At 44.2% G+C, this 18512-nt stretch overlaps 1 pseudogene; it reads right to left on the reverse strand.

Moving 5' to 3' along the window:
- Positions 1-4011: 4011 nt before the first annotated feature.
- On the reverse strand, positions 4012-9169 carry LOC114066124 (annotated as a pseudogene).
- Between the last annotated feature and the right edge of the window lie 9343 nt (positions 9170-18512).

The raw sequence follows: 18512 nt of genomic DNA on the forward strand, positions 1-18512 counted from the left end.
CAGGGCTCACCACACACCAAGGGGGCTTCCCTGGCTGGCGCTTGTGACAAACAGGAGGGCTCCTACCCAGTATGGGAACCAGGAAATCTGGGGTGCAGGGTAGCTCTGGGGGGCGCACCGGCCAAGAATTCCCTCTCAGCTACAATCCCAGGAACCAAAAAGAGCAAGTTTATGTCTTACCATCTTACCAGCAGTTTTATTCTCTTAAGTTCTCGTGGTATTTTTCTCAGTGGGACCCCTCCTCCCTCCCTGCCCTGGAGGGGGGGGTGGGTGTGTCCTTCACACTTCTCCAAAACCACATGATGGTATGAAGAAATTTACCTAAACCATAACACGAGTGCAGGACAACATACTGAAAAAAGTGTACTTAGAAATTACAGTGTAGGCTCTACCTCGGAGGTATGAGAAAACTATTTCCTACATGTCCTCCTGGAAAACACTTGTCAAGCATGTTACAGAAGTGCCTTTTCACAGAAGTACCAGGTGGGGAACCAGCAACATTGCCCCTCAGTGAAGCAAAGGCATGATTGGTGGGTGACACATCAAACATCCATTGCTCAGCCCTCTCCTCCTCAGACAGCCATCAGCAAGGAGAGTGGGGCTGTAGCCTCTAGCTCAGTTGTTTGTGCCACCACATTCCTCTGGAGAGCAGGAGTGTTGGGCAAGGCAAAATTATCTGCAAATCCCCTCAGGGCTGATTGTCATCTTTCAGCTATGCAGATGGAGAGTGGCTCACAAGAAGCTAGGATGCTGCAAAGTGCTGAATTTCCTCAGTGAACCACACAGTTTTATTGTGGTGAAGTTGTTGTAACATGGGTGTCAATAAAAGATACCATCTCTCTCTACAAGCCTTGCTACCTAGGTGAGACAGAGAGCCATGAGAAACTGATGAGAAGATAATGAGTCCTCCAGTAGAGGTTTGCTGACCATCCTACTTGGAAGCAGTGTCTCACTACTTGTGCATGCACCATGCTTTGAGAATCCCTCTCCTGATAGCAACCACCTGCAGCTCAGAGTCCAAATATAGTAATGATGTAGAAATAGCTCTTCATGTCCTGAAATGAAGGAGCCAACAGCCACTGGTCTAATTCACATTAGAGGTTATGGCAAAAAATGGAAAATAACACTCTTCCAAAGCACAGCTAACTGGACTTGTCCTCAAGGTTCACATATCAAATGGAATAATTTTAAGGTTCAAGAGTTGTAAAAGTCTCAGCATTAAAAAACAAAACAATGCATGTTTATTCTGGATATTTTTAGACTGATTTCCTAAGGAAACAAGGCTAATTTTACTTTGTGAATGCACACATTAACTCCTTGCCTACCTGCATGATACTCTCTTCAATGTTTTTTGAATATTTTGTCCAATTTTGATCAAATTTGATGTAAGAACAGAAATCTTTGAGATACAATATTCAAAAAACTTCAAATTGTTCGCTGGTCAAAAGAAAGGGACCCTTGAGGAGCTCCCAAAGAGGGCTCGGTCAACAAGTTCACTCATCATTAGACACCAGACAAGACACATAAGAGGAAAGTGGTCAGAAACTAACTTTCACAAGTTTCAGTGCTCAGAAGGCATCTGTGGTCAGGCATGCTTGGAGGGAGAGGAAAGGGAGTGCTGCATGCAGAAGCATGCTGGAGAAACGCAAGCATGTGCATGAAAGACAACACCTCTGTGCATCCCAAAACCTCTGCAAATGAAAACAGAGGTTTGCAGCTCTGGGTGCACATGCCAGCTTGTTGTATTTCCAACACATCTCTGTTAGCTTGGAGACCATGGTGCTTTTGAAACAACCAGTGTGCACTGAATTGGCCAAACCTTTATGAGGCTGCCAGGGGCATCACCTGTGGTTCAGTGGTAGGGACTATGGGACCTCCAGCTGGACCCCCAGCTTCCTGCACTGGTCCGTTACTTCCCCAATTGCTTCCCTGCAGCATCTCCTAACCCCCCAAACCATCACTGGGGACATTTTGTCATGGTTTGACAAGAGAGGCACAGCACAAGCAAACAAGGAAATGTCACAGAGGGCCATCTAAACTTGGCAGTGTGAGGTAGGGAGGGACTGCTGCAAAACAAAACTTGTCCTTGACACAGATGGCCTCCACAAGCCCTTGTCATATGGCAGCTAATCAAATACACTAGTCTTCCTCCTTTGGCACTCTGTGTTCAGCAGTAAAAGCCTACTTACGCTTCCCCATCCTTTCACAGCCAGATGTTTGCTTCTTTAAGAAATACTTGACTACATGAAAAAAAAGTCACAATTCTTTGGAAGCAGACAGACAGTGAGAGATGGGCATCAGCTGGCTCAGGCAGAGCACCAAGCTGGAAAAGACACTGACTTATTTCTGTCACAATATATCCATGACACGATGCAAGGTGGACACTTCTCTTGCAGGCTTTGGAGAAGGAAGGGTAACAGCCAGGATCCAGCCCTCCCTGCTCATCACAGGAATGATTAAACCACCTTCAGGAGGGACCAGCCTACTCCACGTGACTACACTGAGGCCCAAGAGGACTCAGAGCCCAGTCTGGGCACCTCAGGTGCCTTCAAGGACCAAGGTGAACTTGGGTCTGAGTGGTTCTCAGCTCATAGCAAAACTGTTTTCTTAAGCTCTGAAGTTTTTACAAAGAAATTAATTCCTGCTCTTTTTTTGGGGGGAGCCGGAAGTAGTTATGGCATCCACAACTTCTCTGGGCAACCTGTTTCAGTACCTCACCACCCTTTGGTGGGAGGGCACCAAACTGCAGCTGTTTCATTTGTGCTTTCAGCAATATGGTAGAAAGAAAAGATAGCCAAAAAAGAAATCTGGGATGACTATCAAAGAGCTGAGTTTGTGTAGCTTTGCACCCGTACATTTGTGTAGAAAGACTGTAAAAATGCTAGGAGTCTCCTGCCTGTTAGAGCAGCTCTGAATTGGTCTCTTGGCTGCTCTAAAGCCAGTTTCACCTTAAAGGCAACTAGATGAACACTTCCCCACTGTGCTGGCACTTCTGAGGCTCTTCCACTATTCCATAATCTGGGAAGAGGCTGAGGTTTACTCTGCTGATGTGAGCTTCAGGTACCTGCCACCAGCATCATTTAGAGCAACCTTAAGGCTTTACTTAGAAAAGTAGGGACCAAACCAGCACAGAAACAGGTCCAGGCTGAAGGGGCTATAGAGACTCCATCCTTTGGAAAAAAAAAAAAAAAAAGGAGCTGTAAATCAGTCTTCCACTTCAAGCAGGTACCACCACAAACACCTGAGTGACCCCTTGCCAAGCCACATGCAGAACAGGGAGCAAGCACTTAAGTCAACTCCCCAAGGCACATTTGGGATCACAACAGGAAGAGCTGACTCAGAGGACATCTCACACGGGGATGCCCTTAGCAAAGAGGAATAAGCATATACAATGAGCAACTGGATGATCATGCACACAAATCACTGGGGAAAGGAGTCTGGCACAAGGGGAAATCTGACAAGAGCTGCGAGAACCTGGAGGGAAAGTGCAATGTGCAGTCAATTATGCAAAGGAGGGGGAAGGAGAGAGGGGGGGCAGCAGTCATGATCTTCTGTAAGAAGGAGGGGTACAATAGGGAAAGCATGATAATGAGAGAGTCCTCAAGGAAAGGCAAACCACAGGAGAAAGTTGCATGTATGGGGCAGAGGAAAGGAAGACTATAAATTGAATTTCAAGGCTAAAAGTGCTTGAACTGCTTCCTGTAAAGTAATGGCAAATACCTACAGGAACTCAAAGAGAAAAAATGTTGCAAGAAAATCCAAGGACAGAGTTCCCTCTGCACACAAAGAAGCTTACTTCCAATTGATTTGCTGCTACTTATCTCTCAGTAATAAAATGCTGTCATGGGTTTGCTTTGGGCCAGTTTTCTCTCACTCCCCACACAATTGCTATAACCGTTCCCAAACTCTCAAAAAACCTCAGTGCAATAATAGTTACCAAAATAAAGAGTTTACATCCCCCGAGGCAGGACATAATGCATATGATGCAAGGTCCAAAAAAACTTTGTCAGGCTATGCCTAAAGAAAGAAAGGATGGAAAATTAAGTGTTTGCAGACACAAGAAAACAGAGCAGCAAATATGGGGGCGGGGGGGGGTAGGTAATAAAACCAGGGAAATACTGCTTATCTGGGGCTTGTTAAATTCTATGTGACAGTCAGGGAATGCTGATGAATTGCTTCATTGCATTTGGTGCTATGCTTTCAGTGTCCTTCCGGACTGATAGCATGTTTCCTTATCTAAAGGAAAAGGCACCTTTAGTGATGCTGAGGATGCTGGACTCTAGCAACCCTGCTGCAGGACTTGCCAGCATGCCAGCAGGACATCCTTTGGGCTACCAGCTTTTTTTTTCCCCTCCCTCTCCAATCAGACTAAATGAAATGTAGCCATTTGTGGGATTAGAAGTGGCAAGGGTCCAGCCCACTCCATCCCCAGGCACTGAAGGGTTGAAATAATAGAAAACTTACAGAATGTTTGTGCACTTTCCAATTGCCACACAAGCAGCTGCAGGGACAGCCCAAACTACAATTCACCTTCTGAGCAGCCTTGGGAAAGGGGTTAGGAAACTACCTTCACTCTTATTTTCTAGTAGGGGAAGCTGATGTGAAACTTGGCATGGTCATGACTTAACAGAAACCCCGAAAGTTGTGTTGCAGCCAAGCATTAAAGGTTCCCAACACTGATGCTCTCTCACTTCTTACTCCAGGGCATCAGCAACTGCAACCAGCAAGATCCTCTCCTGAATTCCTTCCCCTCCCATTCATGATCGCATAACATCCACAGGGTGATTGCTCACATGGAAAACCAACATGAGTGTTTAATGTATGCTTGTCTTTTAGAATAGTGTAGCAGCTGTAATCAAAGGCAAAAAACCCAGGCCTTGTCACAGAGCCCCCTTCTAATCACTACTGCACCCCAGACCACAGCTTTAGAAATCAGGCACTAACCCCTATTGCCTAATTAGAAGATAATTGGAAAGCTTAGGAACTGGCATATCTTCTTTCTCCCTAAGTGGTCACTGAATAAATGTTATATCCCTAGTTCACAGTCCCTTTTTACATTGTTGGCATTACCAGTCCTTTGTGTACCCACATGTTGTTACTTAACTTGCTTCCATGTTTTCATTACTTGCCCTCTGTGCTGTGTGTATTGAAGCTCATGCTGAAGTGTATTTCAAAGCACTGGGGACTATTAGAGATGTGGCTGAAATTTTTATGCAACGAACTTAAATGATTTTTCAAGTTCTGATAGAGTTTGCTCCTACTCAGGGGGAAAAATAAATTCAGGTGCTACTTCATGAGGTGCAAGACAACTGCTCCCACCCACCAGATGGCACTGCAGGTCATGTTATGCTCAGCTGTCCATCCTTATATATGGTCTGTGGGGCCTCTATATATGCCCTGTTTCCATGAGCAAGGCAGTAAACTCAAATAATGATGCTGCTCCCATGTGCAAGGGAAATGTGTACATTGGGCCAAACTCTCCTGGCAAAAAATCCATAGAGGACAGTGGAAGGAGCTGAAAGGTCTGCCCCACTGTTTTAAATGCATTGTTCCCTCCTGCTGCTTCCAGTAGCTGCTTTTCAGGAGTTTGTGCTGATGAAAGCAACAATCAAACAGCCTAACTCTGAAATATCAAAACTCCCAGAATCATTCAAATGGGACAATCACTTTGTTTTTTAACCACTACCACAGCTCTCAATGGTTCTGCAAGGACATGCAGAACCATTGTCCTGTGGGGCTGTCCTGTGCAGGGCCAAGAGTTGGACTCAGTGATCTTTGTGGGTTCCTTCCAACTCAGGATATTCTATGATTCTATGCAGAAGGTTCCTGCATACTCCTCTCACACAGGGAAACCCATAGTTGGACCAAACAGTCACAGCTCCATGTTTCAACTTGCTACTTCCTCCTATCTTCCCCCCCAAAAAATCTCTGTAACTGTCATGAGACACATGCATTGGTCATGAAAGCAATTGCACTACCAGGACTGGGACCCTTCTCCCACTCATTTCCAGTCTCTTCCTATAGTGTATTTCATCACCTCTGCAAGTATTCAGGGAGGAAAGGGAGGTGGAAATGAGACATTGCTTGGTGCTAAGAAGATAGTCCATTCCTCTCAATAGGTGGGAAAATCTCTTCTCAGTGTGTTATAGGGCCAAACTTGTGTGCTAAAAGGAGCTACTTTTTTCATGCACATAGACTATGCCATTTAGCAGAATTCTGAGAAAAAAAATCCCCATGATTTGTTGGTTTCTTTTCAAATTCAGCTTCTAAGAGAAGTACTCTCACAGTGAGCAATATTAATCCCCTTGGGCTCTGCCTCGATTCAATGGGAAATGCTGATGCTTCAAAAAGTGATTTAGAGTTATGAAAATTTTGGTCTAAGTTAGTCTATCGAGGAGGCTGTCTCCAAGGAGAGCCATTGGCAATTATCCTCCTCAAGGCTTCAAGTAGCCCTTTGAGCATTCAACAACTGTGTATGGGAGAAGAGGGATCCAAGCTGCATGAGCAGGAAAGTCAGGTCATGCCCCAAGCTCTAATCAGTAGGTGCCTACATCCCAGATGAATTTGTCCAGGTTTTGGAGATACTCATGAGTCTTTCATCAAATCTGGGTTCCTGTCTGAACTCATCATGATGCCCATGTGCTACTAAGGAGGCAGAGTATCCTGAACTGCATCAAAAGAAGCGTGGCCAGCAGGTCAAGGGAGGTGATTCTGCCCCTCTATCACTCTGGTGAGACCCCACCTGGAGTACTGCATCCAGCTCTGGGATCTCCAGCACAGAAAGGGCATTGACCTGTTGGAGCAAGTCCAGAGGAGGGCCACCAAGATGATTAGAGGGATGTAGCACCTATGAGGAAAGGTTGAGACAATTTGGTTTGTTCAGCCTGGAAAAGAGAAGGCTTCTGGGTGACCTAATTGCAGCCTTCCAGTACCTGAAGGTATAAGAAAGACAGAGGGGAACTTCTTACAAGAGCATTCAGTGACAAGATAAGGGGGAATGCTTTCAAACTGAAAGAGAGTTGGTTTAGATTAGATATGACAAAATTCTTGACTGTGAGGGTGGTGAGGAACTGGCACAGGTTGCCCAGAGAAGCTGTGGATGTCCCATCCTTGGAAGTGTTTAAAGCCAGGTTGGATGGAGCTCTGAGCAAGCTGGTCTAGTGAAAGGTGTCCCTGTCCACAGCAGGGGGGTTGGAACTAGATGATCTTTAAGGTCCCTTCCAACCTGCTCTACTCTACACTGTTGCAGAGTCACTCACCTTGAGTACTGTGTGCAGTTTTCGGCACCACAATATAAAAAAGACATAAGGCTATTAGTGAACATCCAAAGGAGGGCCATGAGGATGGTGAAGAGTCTGGAGGGGAAGCCGTATGAGGAATGGCTGAAGTCACTTGGTTTGTTCAGTTTGGAGAAGAGGAGACTGAAGGGAGACTTCATTTCGGTCCAACATTGTCACGAGAAGAAGCAGAGGGGCAGGTACTGGTCTCTTCACTCTAATGACCAGTGACAGGACTCGAGGAAATGGCATGAAACTGAGTCAGGGGAGGTTTAGGTTAGATATCAGGAAAAGGTTTTTCACCCACAGGGTGGTCGAGCACTGGAACAGGCTCCCCAGGGAGCACCAAGCCTGAGTTCAAGAAGCATTTGGACAACGCTCTCAAACACATGGTGTCCTGCGTAGGGCCAGGAGTTGGACTTGATCCTGATAGGTGCCTTCCAACTCAGCATATTCTGTGATTCTATTTGTACTATGATAAAGCCTCAACATGACCAAAGCTCCTTTGTCTAGTGCCTAGGACAGAAACATCACTACACCCAAAAAGACATGAGTAGTCACCAGGTGTCCCTCTCCTGACCAGCGCTGCTTAAAACACTCAAACTAAATTTGTTTTAAGACTAAATGTAGGTGACACTACTGAAAAATCAAGACAAGGACAAAATAAAAGGTTGAAACAGCTCATACAAAGAAAGGATTTTCTTTCTTTTCCCCACCCTCTTCCTCTCCTTGACTAAATGAAGAAATAAAAAGAATAATTTTTACCCAAAGTTAAAGGACCAAAAATTTCTCTGCAGAAGGATATTTCAAGAAAATTATATGCATCTGGGAGAAAATGAGACTTATAGTGGAAGCATTTTCTGAAACATAACTATAGTGTTGTTCACACAATGCTGTAATCAAGAATAATGAAGCCCTTTGCCCAGTATTCAGGAATGGATTCTATTGTTCACAATGCACATTTGTATTGTACTTGTATTTGTTCTGTATTTTAAAAATGCAGTTGAAAGCTTTCACTGCCGAAAGACTCGAGCATTAGCACTCAGGCACAAAGCAATATAGAAGTGGCCTCCTTCATTTATCACTCATGTAATTATTAATCTTAAACCTCAAATACAAACAAAAATAGAAGAGGCCCAGCTGAACTTTGATCCCTTCAGAATTGGTTTATCTGAGGGATAGTTCAAGATCATCCCCACAGCATATGTGGTGATGCAGGATGACACCCACTCAGTGTTACCTCCTCCCACTCAGTGTTACCTCCTCCATGGCCAAACAGGGCTTTGCAAACCCTGCAAAGGTTATATCTTGGACATAAACTGTTTGAGCATGTTTTATCCTCCCCTCTCCCTCTGCTTTCAGGAGAAGGGGGAAATACAGGAAAGAATAGGACTTACCTTCTTTCTGGAGTGCGATCTGTCCTCCTCTTTAGCTGCTTTGCTATTTTTACCAGCTCTAGAAAGCTTCTGGTTCCCAGACTGGTTGATGGTGATTTTGATCTCAGGAGGGCAAATATAGTTCTCCAAGTTCTTGGGGGGCTTCTTAGTTCTCTTGGTGGTCTGTATCTTTAGTTTTAAACTCCCCTCTGTAAAGTTAGCCTCCTTGATGGAAAATTCCTGCTCCTCCAGGCCATCTCCCACTACCCATTTCTCGCTGTCTGCGTTGGAAGTGGAATCCACATCTCTCCCAGAACCCAGCTCATCCTCTTCCTCCGGCTCCAGCCTTTTGCCACTCATCAGGATTTCTTTCCCTGAGCCTGCCAAAGGCAGCATCATCTCTCCTGCACAGCCAGAGGCAGATGGAGGCTTCACTGAGGTGACAGTGGCTGGTAGAAAGTCTGCCTCGCCCCTCCTTTGCCAAGAGCTGCCCAAAGTCTCCCTGGGCTTCTGCAATGCCCTGGAGTTTTATTCGAGGGAAGGGGAGCACAGAAGGGGATGAGGAAAGCAAGGGCAGGTATGATCCAAAGGAATAAATGGTAACTCTCTGCCAAATTCAACGTCCTGATCACCCAAAGGCTGCAAGGAGCTCAGAAGAGACCAAATCTGCCACTGCCAAAAGAAAAGAAGAGAAAAAAAGGAAGTTAGCATGTGCACATGCATTGAACGCGAGTGTGGAGATAACTGAAACAGGATGAGCTTGGGCTTCCCCCGCAGCACCTCAAGGGCTGTCCTTGAAGCAAAGTGGGAACCAAGGCTTGCCAACATGTCTGAGGGCTGGATCTATGTCATAGGTATACTTGTTCTAAAAAAAACAAGGGAGATTTTTTTTTTCTTTCCCCTGCATTGCTGTAAAAGAAAGATGTTGAAGGAGTGGGAAGGTGTTTGCCTAGGGTGATTGACACACACAAAGGAACTAGCTAGCAGACCCACATTCCAGACTGATAGCCCTCAGAAGACTGGGGGAGGGGAAGGAAGTGATGAGGTTTTTTTCCTCTCCTCAGGAAACGGCATCTCACTTTTGCCCTGACTGAGGGAGGGTGTGTGTTGGAGGGGTCTGAGGTTCACTTTGTTTTTGGCGTGGTCATCTGGCTGCTCCTGGCCTTGGTTTGCCTCCATTTTCCTGCACCCTGTTCTACCCCCAGCCCAGACCTGCTCGGATTTCATCAGAGAAGCTTGACCCATCTGCAGAGGAACCGTTTGGGGAGGAGGTTGCTCTTTCCCTCCTGCGTTCCCATGTTGGCAGCGGCTTGTGCCCATCAACGAAGGGGGGGGAATCCCAGCCACAGTCAGCTGCAGACAGGGTGAGTTTTGTGGGAAGAACACCCTTTTCCCCCTTTTCTCCTTCCCCTTCTCAGTGTGGGGGGGAAGATCTCCATTTTCAGCTTCTCCTGCACACTGGGGCCCCCACACGGCAACTGCCGGAGCCCAACAGCACCCCCTGCTGACCACCACAGAGCAGCTGCAGGCTCTGTTCCTCCAGTGATTCAACAGTGCCCCCTGCTGATCATGGTTAGAATTGTGCCAAAAGGCAGAAAGTACTGAACTGTTTCCTTTTTTAGGGGACTTTTGAGTACAGGATTAGTTGTTTTTGTGTTCTTTTGTTGTTCTGCCAATGCACATATATCCTTTATTAAAGGGCTGTTATTTTTTCTTTCTCCATATTTCCTCTTAATTTTGGATTTACAATTGTTTAGAGGGAGGAGTTTGCTCTTCCTCATAACATCCTCCTTAGCAAAACAGTCTCATTAAACTATCTGGTATCACAAAGCAGGGAACAATAGCCATGTGTATTGCTAAATTGATGAAAATTAACATATTTTTAAAAAATTTTGTTTAAATGTAAATACCTTCAACTCGACTTGGGAAATAAATGAGGGAACAACCAGCTTTCCACACCCATGAGCCTCCTCATTACTTCAAAGTGCTTGCTGTCAGGGTTTTTCAGAAGGAAAAAAAAAATGGAGGCAGATGCTTGCCTTGGGTTAAACAATAATCCAGTCATCAGAGCAGAGAAAACATGGTGTTGGTCTATGAATCAGGCAGCAGAGTTTCAAACTCCCTATTTACCCGCTTCTCAGGTTTGAGAGAGAGATGCCCTTGGCTAGCTATTATGGGGGGAAACCTGCTTTGGATGAATTATTCATTTCACACTGACTACAGCCCAAGATGCTCCTTGGGATGTTGGAAGTGCAGGAGGATCCACTTGGGTCTCTTGGAGGGTATGTTAGTGTCTCAGGTATTGAGGGTGATGGAAGAAAGCTAAACTCAATGTTTTCCAGACTTCCTCGTGCCCTTTGGTACTGCTGCTTTGTGGCAAAGGCATGGGCTGACTGAAGCACAGACTGTGCTCTCATCCTTCAAATGTTGGCTTTAGAATATCGCATATGGAACCCTTTGAGATGGAATCACTCATATTCAGTACTTTACTAAGTCTTGGCCAAAGTTAATGGGAGAAGCTGTGAATGGTCAACTGCGGCAAAAGATGTATCATCCAATGGCATAGAAAGGCTGAGCCAAAAACCAAATATTTGGCTAAAAAAACCCCAACATAGAGTATTTTTAAAGGTTTTGAGGTGCTTTCATACACCCTCCCTAAAATCCCCCCAGTAGCCACCTCCCCCCTCCCTATCATTACAAGCCAGTTTAGTCTACAAAATTAGCAGAAGAAATTTCAGAGAGAAACAAAAATATTTTCTGCTACTTTAGCAGACACAAATTAAAATAAAGCTCCCATAAATAGCACAAGCTGACAGCCCAAGCAGCAAAAAAAAAAAAAAAAAAAAAAAGAAAAAAAAGGGAAGAACTATCATGGAGCTTAAGTTGCCATCTGGCCTTAGAGATGGTTTCTGTAGCTCATAGTAGATAGAAGTACACCATAAAAATGCTTATGCTTAAATTGCACATCTTCTGGCAATAGGGAAGAGACTCATTTCCCAGAGCTGCTGCCACCGGTCTCATTTAAGGTGATCTTGAAGAACTAACAGACCCAAGGTCTCCTGTATGCCTGCCTTGATTCACTCTCTAGTCAGCAGGTCTCTCCAGTTCACCACCTGTGAAACAAGGATCACGCTTACCTCATTCAAATCCATTGTAGGGTGGGTTAGTTAATGCCCTTACACAGTTTTGAACCCAAGTGTTTACCATGTGGTAGTCACCAATTACTAATGCAATTAGTACATTAAAGCCACCCACTTGCAAGGAGCTCTTCCATCTAATTGACCAACCTTGCACCTCACCTCTCTTTTGTGCCTATGGAGGTTATGGGAGTCAGGGTTACCTTCCTCTTCCAACTGGTCCAATCAAAAAAAAAAGGTCATCCTATTTATCTGCCATTTTGAATTGTTAATCTCCTTGGAGAGGGATGAAATTTACACACAGTCCTGGGCTGCAACACAAATGCAAGGTGGTAAAAGCTGGGAGGTGTAGCATTCCAGGGAGCTACTGTTCTGGTATGCATGAATGTACAATCAGCACTCTGTGCCAACCTCTGCCCACAGGCTTTAAACTTGTTTTGCTACTGGTAGAAAAGAGAAGGCTTCTGGCAGACAGCATCTAGCTCAGCAGGCAGGGCAACAGGATGAGTCCACAGTCACCAAGGGTGCAGGGAAGGGACCACAACCACTGGTATAATGAACCAACCCCCTTGGGACCCTACGTTGAATGGAAGCTGAAATGCAACTCATGGCTCTGAGCTGGGAAGGGTCTTTCAGGTTTTGAAGCATTGGGTAATGTTTTATGGATGGTGAATAATAAGACAGGTTTCTGCTCTGGGTCATAATGCCCAAAGACATCCCTGCTTGGCCATGTGTCTCCACGTCCACAGAAACAAGCAACAGATTAATAAAGTCATTTCATTACACCAGTGTCAGGTGAGTTCATGACAAATCCACCTTAAAATCCCACTTAAAAATATTGGCCTCCTGTTCTGCCAAGAGCCTGCAGATGACGATATCACCAGACCCAAAGGTAGCAAGTATTCAGATGCCAGTGCTATAAAGTGATTAAACTGATTTGCTGAGGACAAAAACAGAGTTTAGAGCCCATAGTAAGGGGGGAGAAATCCAACTGTTTGGGATTCTCCATGAAATGAAAGCAGACATAATACTTGGCATGGCTTTTGCCCTAAGTGCAGGAGCAATCATATTAGTAACAAGCAAACACTGGTTCAGCTGCCCAGCATTTGTACTGCTCCTCTGGTCTGCTCAAGCACCAGGTGCACCAGTAGAGAGCTTGGAGCAATATGGAGATTCTGCCTAAATCCCATGCACACTAATCCCAGACATGTCTGTAGCTACTGAGACTGCTTTCATTTTATCCATAGAATCCAAAATGCCATAAGATGAAAAAGAAAAAAAAATCTTTTGAATAGGTTCAAATGAGGGGAAACTGAGGCATGAGTGTGAGATGTCATAGTGAATGTGAAGTGGAGCTCACATCTTCTCAAACACCATATCTATCATATTGCTTCTGGATTTCACATTCTCTCATGGGGCATACAGTTATCTCTGCAAAATATTAGAAATCTTGGAAGCCTCTTTACACTCCATCCTTTTAAAACCATTCACTACAAAGCACTGGAGGCTATACAGCAGCATTTAATTATGAGATATCACCTTTCACTCCAAAGACTCCCAGGTTGCTTCCACGATTATATATGCCACTGCTGAAATGCAGCTGCCTCTGGGGCAGAGGCCAATGGACAACCCACATTACACGCAAGGGAAAGCTTTGGTCAGAAATTTGCTTTTATGAGAAGTGTCCATGAAACTTCAGAATTCATCATGGGACATAAAAACCCAACAGCCTGGCATGTGGCAAGATGCACTGAGCTCAGTTAACACACATTAGGAGTACAAAAATGCCCCAACCTATATCTTCATTATTGCTTTCCAAAACCATAGGAATTTCAAGCATGGCTGCACTCCGTGAACTGCCAGATCACCAGCAACACAGGTTTGATACAGATAAGGAACTGGCATCTGATTACAATTCTATGGAATGGACAAGCACACAAGATGAAGATTAAGCCTTTCTTCATGCCGACTTAAAGGCAGTTCCAGAGGATGGGTAAAACTTGTGAGCCATAAAGCCAGCATGGTGCAGACAAATCACAGTATGATGCAATACAAAGTCTGATGGGATAAAATTAAGTCACTGCTATTTTTTTTTTTAACAAATTTGAACCAGGAGAATAAGTTTATGCTGGATCAGTATCATGCACAAGTAGCATATTTAATCCACTGCTCAGAGCCCTGGAGCTAGATTTATCACATCTTTGGACCACAGACTTAGTTACTTCCCGTGGCCATGATACTCTGAAAGAAAAACCCAGTTTTAGCAGGGAGCTCAAAAAATGACTGTGACAGCTATTTTCTGTCCTTACTATAGATCCCATGGGAAACACCCTCTCCCTTTCCCCCTCCTTGCATCAGTCAGAACAGAAACAAGGCAGAAGGACTTCCCCTTCAAGCAAAACAAATGAACACTATCTCTTCATAAAGAATCACAGCTGGTCTGGTGATATCCAAATCCCAACTAGGCGCAAACCTGAGCATCCTGCCCTAGGTGACCCTGGGCTGAGCAGCGTAGTGGACTGGACAATCTCCAGGGGCTCTTCCAATCTCAGCCATTCTGTGCTTCTGTGATCTATTATTTGGCCTCTATCTCCAGTGCTGGGTAAATTGATCTCTCCACTGAATGACAATTTTACACACACTGCTAAAATCCCCATTTATAAGATATACCTGGATATAGACACATGTAAAATAGATGTGGGTATACAAGTAAAGTATGAAATCCTCAACTGATAAGAATAATTACAAATGGTATGACCATATGTGAATGCTTGTAATCCAGATTATAAAAATAACTAAGGCATGTAATTCATTAATAGGGTAAATTAGAAGAAGAAAGGTGGTTCTTCTCCACATGGTCCCCCTGCCTCCAACACTGCTTTTGTTCCAGTTCTTCCACCTCTGCCTCTGATTTTGCATGGGCTATGTGAAGACTTTTTCTGAAGGGAAAGGATGCAAGATCTCCCAGATGTGGTCTAGTCAAATGAAAACAAGGAGCAAGGGTTAATGGCAGTTGCCAGAACAATAGCAGAAATGTAATCTTAATTTGTTTCCATCAGTTTTCCCTGAGTTCAAGTGCTACAAGCCTTCTGAACCTCCACCAGTGTGACTGAGTAACACTGACTTCTAGCTCTGCCTCAGCATGCCCAAGCCTGGCAAAGGGAACCAGGAAAAGCCACACTGGAGGGGAAAAGATGATAAACCAAAAAGATCTCTCACATCCAGATGAGGTTGCAAGCATCCCCCCCAGTATAGAGAGACAGAAATAAATGAGAATCCAAGCATATCCATAATTATAGATGCATGTAAGTGTGCACATTATACACATATATCTGTCTTCTTGACATAGAAACATTGAGTATATTATGGAATCATATTTGACTACATGATTAGGTTTGAGACTCCATCATTAAATCAGATAGTCACCTTTCTATGTAAGTAACTAACTATTGTGCAGGGCTGACAGGAGGGCCAACTGAAAGATTAAACACCTGACATGGCCATAAAACACAAGGCCCATAAAAGCAAGACTGCCCAATGTACAGCTGTGACAACAGCCAGTGTAGCAAAGCACCCATCTGTGGAAGGAGGAGAGATGCCCATCATGTTGCTCAAGAACTTTTACAAGCTCCTACCTGAGAACTGTGACAAGGTTTTGTAAATCTACTCACTCACAACCTAAAGTTATATCTATGTGTCAAGGAAGGGAGTACAGTCATCAGACCTGTAAACACCACCTCATACTGACTTCTGGTCTCTAAAGGACCAACCTCCTCCCACTTGTGCCCTCCAAAACAAACAATGCTGTAGACTGCTCTAAAGTTTGACTCAGTTCACTGGATTTACACCTCTGAATCAAGGAATAGTGTTTGATCCTAATGACATCAAGAGTCGGCATGTCATTTTTACTCATTACCCTTGTGAAGATTCGGCTTCTGGGACACTAGAAAGCAGAATGATATGCCAACTGTGCTCCAGCTCATTACAACACCAAAAGCCAAGCCAGGAGATTTGTCTACATCAGGTCAACACCAGGTTGCTGAGCTCCCAGACCAAGCATCATCACTCTTGGCATGATGTATAATCAAAGATGACTCCTGAGACAGTACAAGAGAATACCCCAAACACTCTGTTGGGTGCAGCAGTGTGTGCCACTACAAGGAAAAAACTTATTCGTTTAACAACAGCCATAAAACTCTTTAGGGAAAAGTGTCAACATGCACTGAAGGGGACTTCAATGCTTACTCCATTCTAGGCAGCTCTTGCCAAGCACACCATCCTGGAGGTAGTGGCAACCACTCCAGGCTACAAACTGAAAGTTTTATGGGTATTTAGGGAAAGGTTACTGGCACAGAGATCAGCCACAGAAAGTAAAACCCTGCACAATTCCATCATCTCTCTTACCAAAATTTCCTAGATTGACTCTGGTACTGAGCTGCCTCTGAGCTGCCTATCAGACACAGTAGCCCCCTTCTAATACCATCAGGACAATAAGTGCTTCCAGAAGAATAACCCTAACACAGGGACTAGAATATAGAAAGAGGCAATAAACAGGGAAAAATTCCCCACAGAAGTGTGGCAAATTAATTTCTCTAAACTTCCAAGAAAAGGGGGGTATAGACACCTCCTTGTTTTGACAGACACATTTTCTGGGTGGCCTGAAGCATTCCCATGCAGGACAAATAAAGAGAGAGAAGTAACCAAAATCTTGCTAAATGATGTAATAGCAGTGGGAAAACATTTTAATAAAAATGTCACAGTGGTAATAGACAAACAACCTGACTGTAAATTGCATCCTTTTCATCCCCGTGATTAGTATATGTTCAGAATCTTTTAGGAAAACCTCTACAGGAAAAGTGGGAAGGACCATTCCAAGTGCTGCTGACCACCTTCACGGCGATCCGAATCAAGGAGCGACCTGCTTGGATCCACTACTCCCGAGTCAAGAAGGCTCCAGAGAACCCCCAAGAGAATTCCTGAGGGAACCCCGACCTTGGACTGGCGAATCCCAACGTTATTCTGTGGACTCTTGATAAGTATAATCTCCACTCAAAACACCACCATGGAATGGCCATGGTCAAATGCACAGGTTATCACATCAATATTTTCGGGCGAGGCAGCGCCTCGACCAGGCATGGCCATTTACATCCTACACAATAACATACCATACACACACCAGGACTGGATTAAACCCCCGAAGTCATTATATACTATAATAGGACAACAGAACGAAATAATACAAATAGGGTGCAAAGGTGTTAACACTATGTTGCCTAAATGGCTGTGAGGAAAAAAAGGCTCCAAGCCAAATTAGGTAGGAGATAAGATAAGGATACAAAGGTTTAATGAGCCCCAGGCTTTCTGGAATAACCCCCAGCACGCGCTCCCGAAATCGAGATGTTCACAGTTTTATAATGATTTTCGCCCAATCCCCATCCTGCCACCACCCAGGTTCTTCCCCCACCATGCCTCTTGGAAATTGGGTCTGGGGGTGTTTTGGGACCCCCTCTTCTTCATCTTCATCTTCCTCAGAGCACGTAATGTCCTTACAGGCCTTCCAGAACTCTAGGCCTGAAGGTTGTTGGGTCTATGTCTATATCTTCTTGCACAGGGTTAGGATGTTCTGCCTTGAAAAAGAGACTAAACAGGCTAAGGAATTTAGGGAATTGATATGGGAATGGGTAATAGGGGTTTGAGCTGGTGTGTTAAGGGTAAAGGGTAATATTGCTGCTACTCTAAAATCTACCTTTACTACATAACTGCTTCTAAGATCTACAAAAATTAAAAAAATCAAAACATCAAAACTCCAAGGTATCACTATAACGCAAAAAACTAAACTGATCGAGATGGTAATAAAGTCCCTAACCAACCAATCACTCACATTTAATCAGGCTATTAGGAATATCTGGATTAAAGCTAAAGGTCCAATTACATGCCGAAAAGATAACATAAAAGACAACGAACAACACATAGCCAAGTGCGAGACAAAATTAATACTTGATCAATCAGTGTCAGTCCAGTGCTCTTGGGAAAGTAGAGATAGAACTATCTCTGAGACATTCATCATCTGGCTTAAAGCGAAGCCCACTACCAAACCACCTGAAAAAGTAACGGCCAAAATCACAATTCCTACTCCAACCTGCAAAGGGATACATAATCTGACCTTTATAGGACCACATGTAGTAAGACAATCTAAAGAACTAAAATTACTATTAGATCCCACATATTCACTGAAAAGAATCCAAGTAAACATTCAGATAAACATCACACACATACAGAAAGATTGCCAGCCGTTTATACAACAGAGCCTTAAAGGCTGGAAGGCATGGCTGGCTGCCAGATCACACCCACGACACGTGCGGAGAGATGCAACTGGATGGCTTGGCACGAGTTTAGGATAGGAATGAAAACTATTCTTTTTAAGGCAATGCTTAAGCATCCTGACATAGAGAAATTAGTCCAGGAAGTGAACAAAAAGTCTCAACAAATGATTTGGCAGGTTGAACACGACTCCACCAATATAACAAATGTCCTGACTAAGATAGAACAAACAGGACAACGTCACTGGTGGGATATCTTTACAGGGCAATCCCCTTCAGCAACGAAAGTATTCGACTACTTAATACATCCAATGTTGATTATAGCAATAACCATGCTCTTGTTATCCCTTTTGAATATATGGCTGTGGTACAGGTTACATTCTATAGTCAGAAGAACCCAAA

The sequence above is a fragment of the Empidonax traillii genome, unplaced genomic scaffold, assembly GCF_003031625.1.
Source record: "Empidonax traillii isolate 1590-97213 ecotype Southwest subspecies unplaced genomic scaffold, ASM303162v1 scaffold739:size655085, whole genome shotgun sequence".
In the NCBI taxonomy this organism is placed as follows: Eukaryota; Metazoa; Chordata; class Aves; order Passeriformes; family Tyrannidae; genus Empidonax; species Empidonax traillii.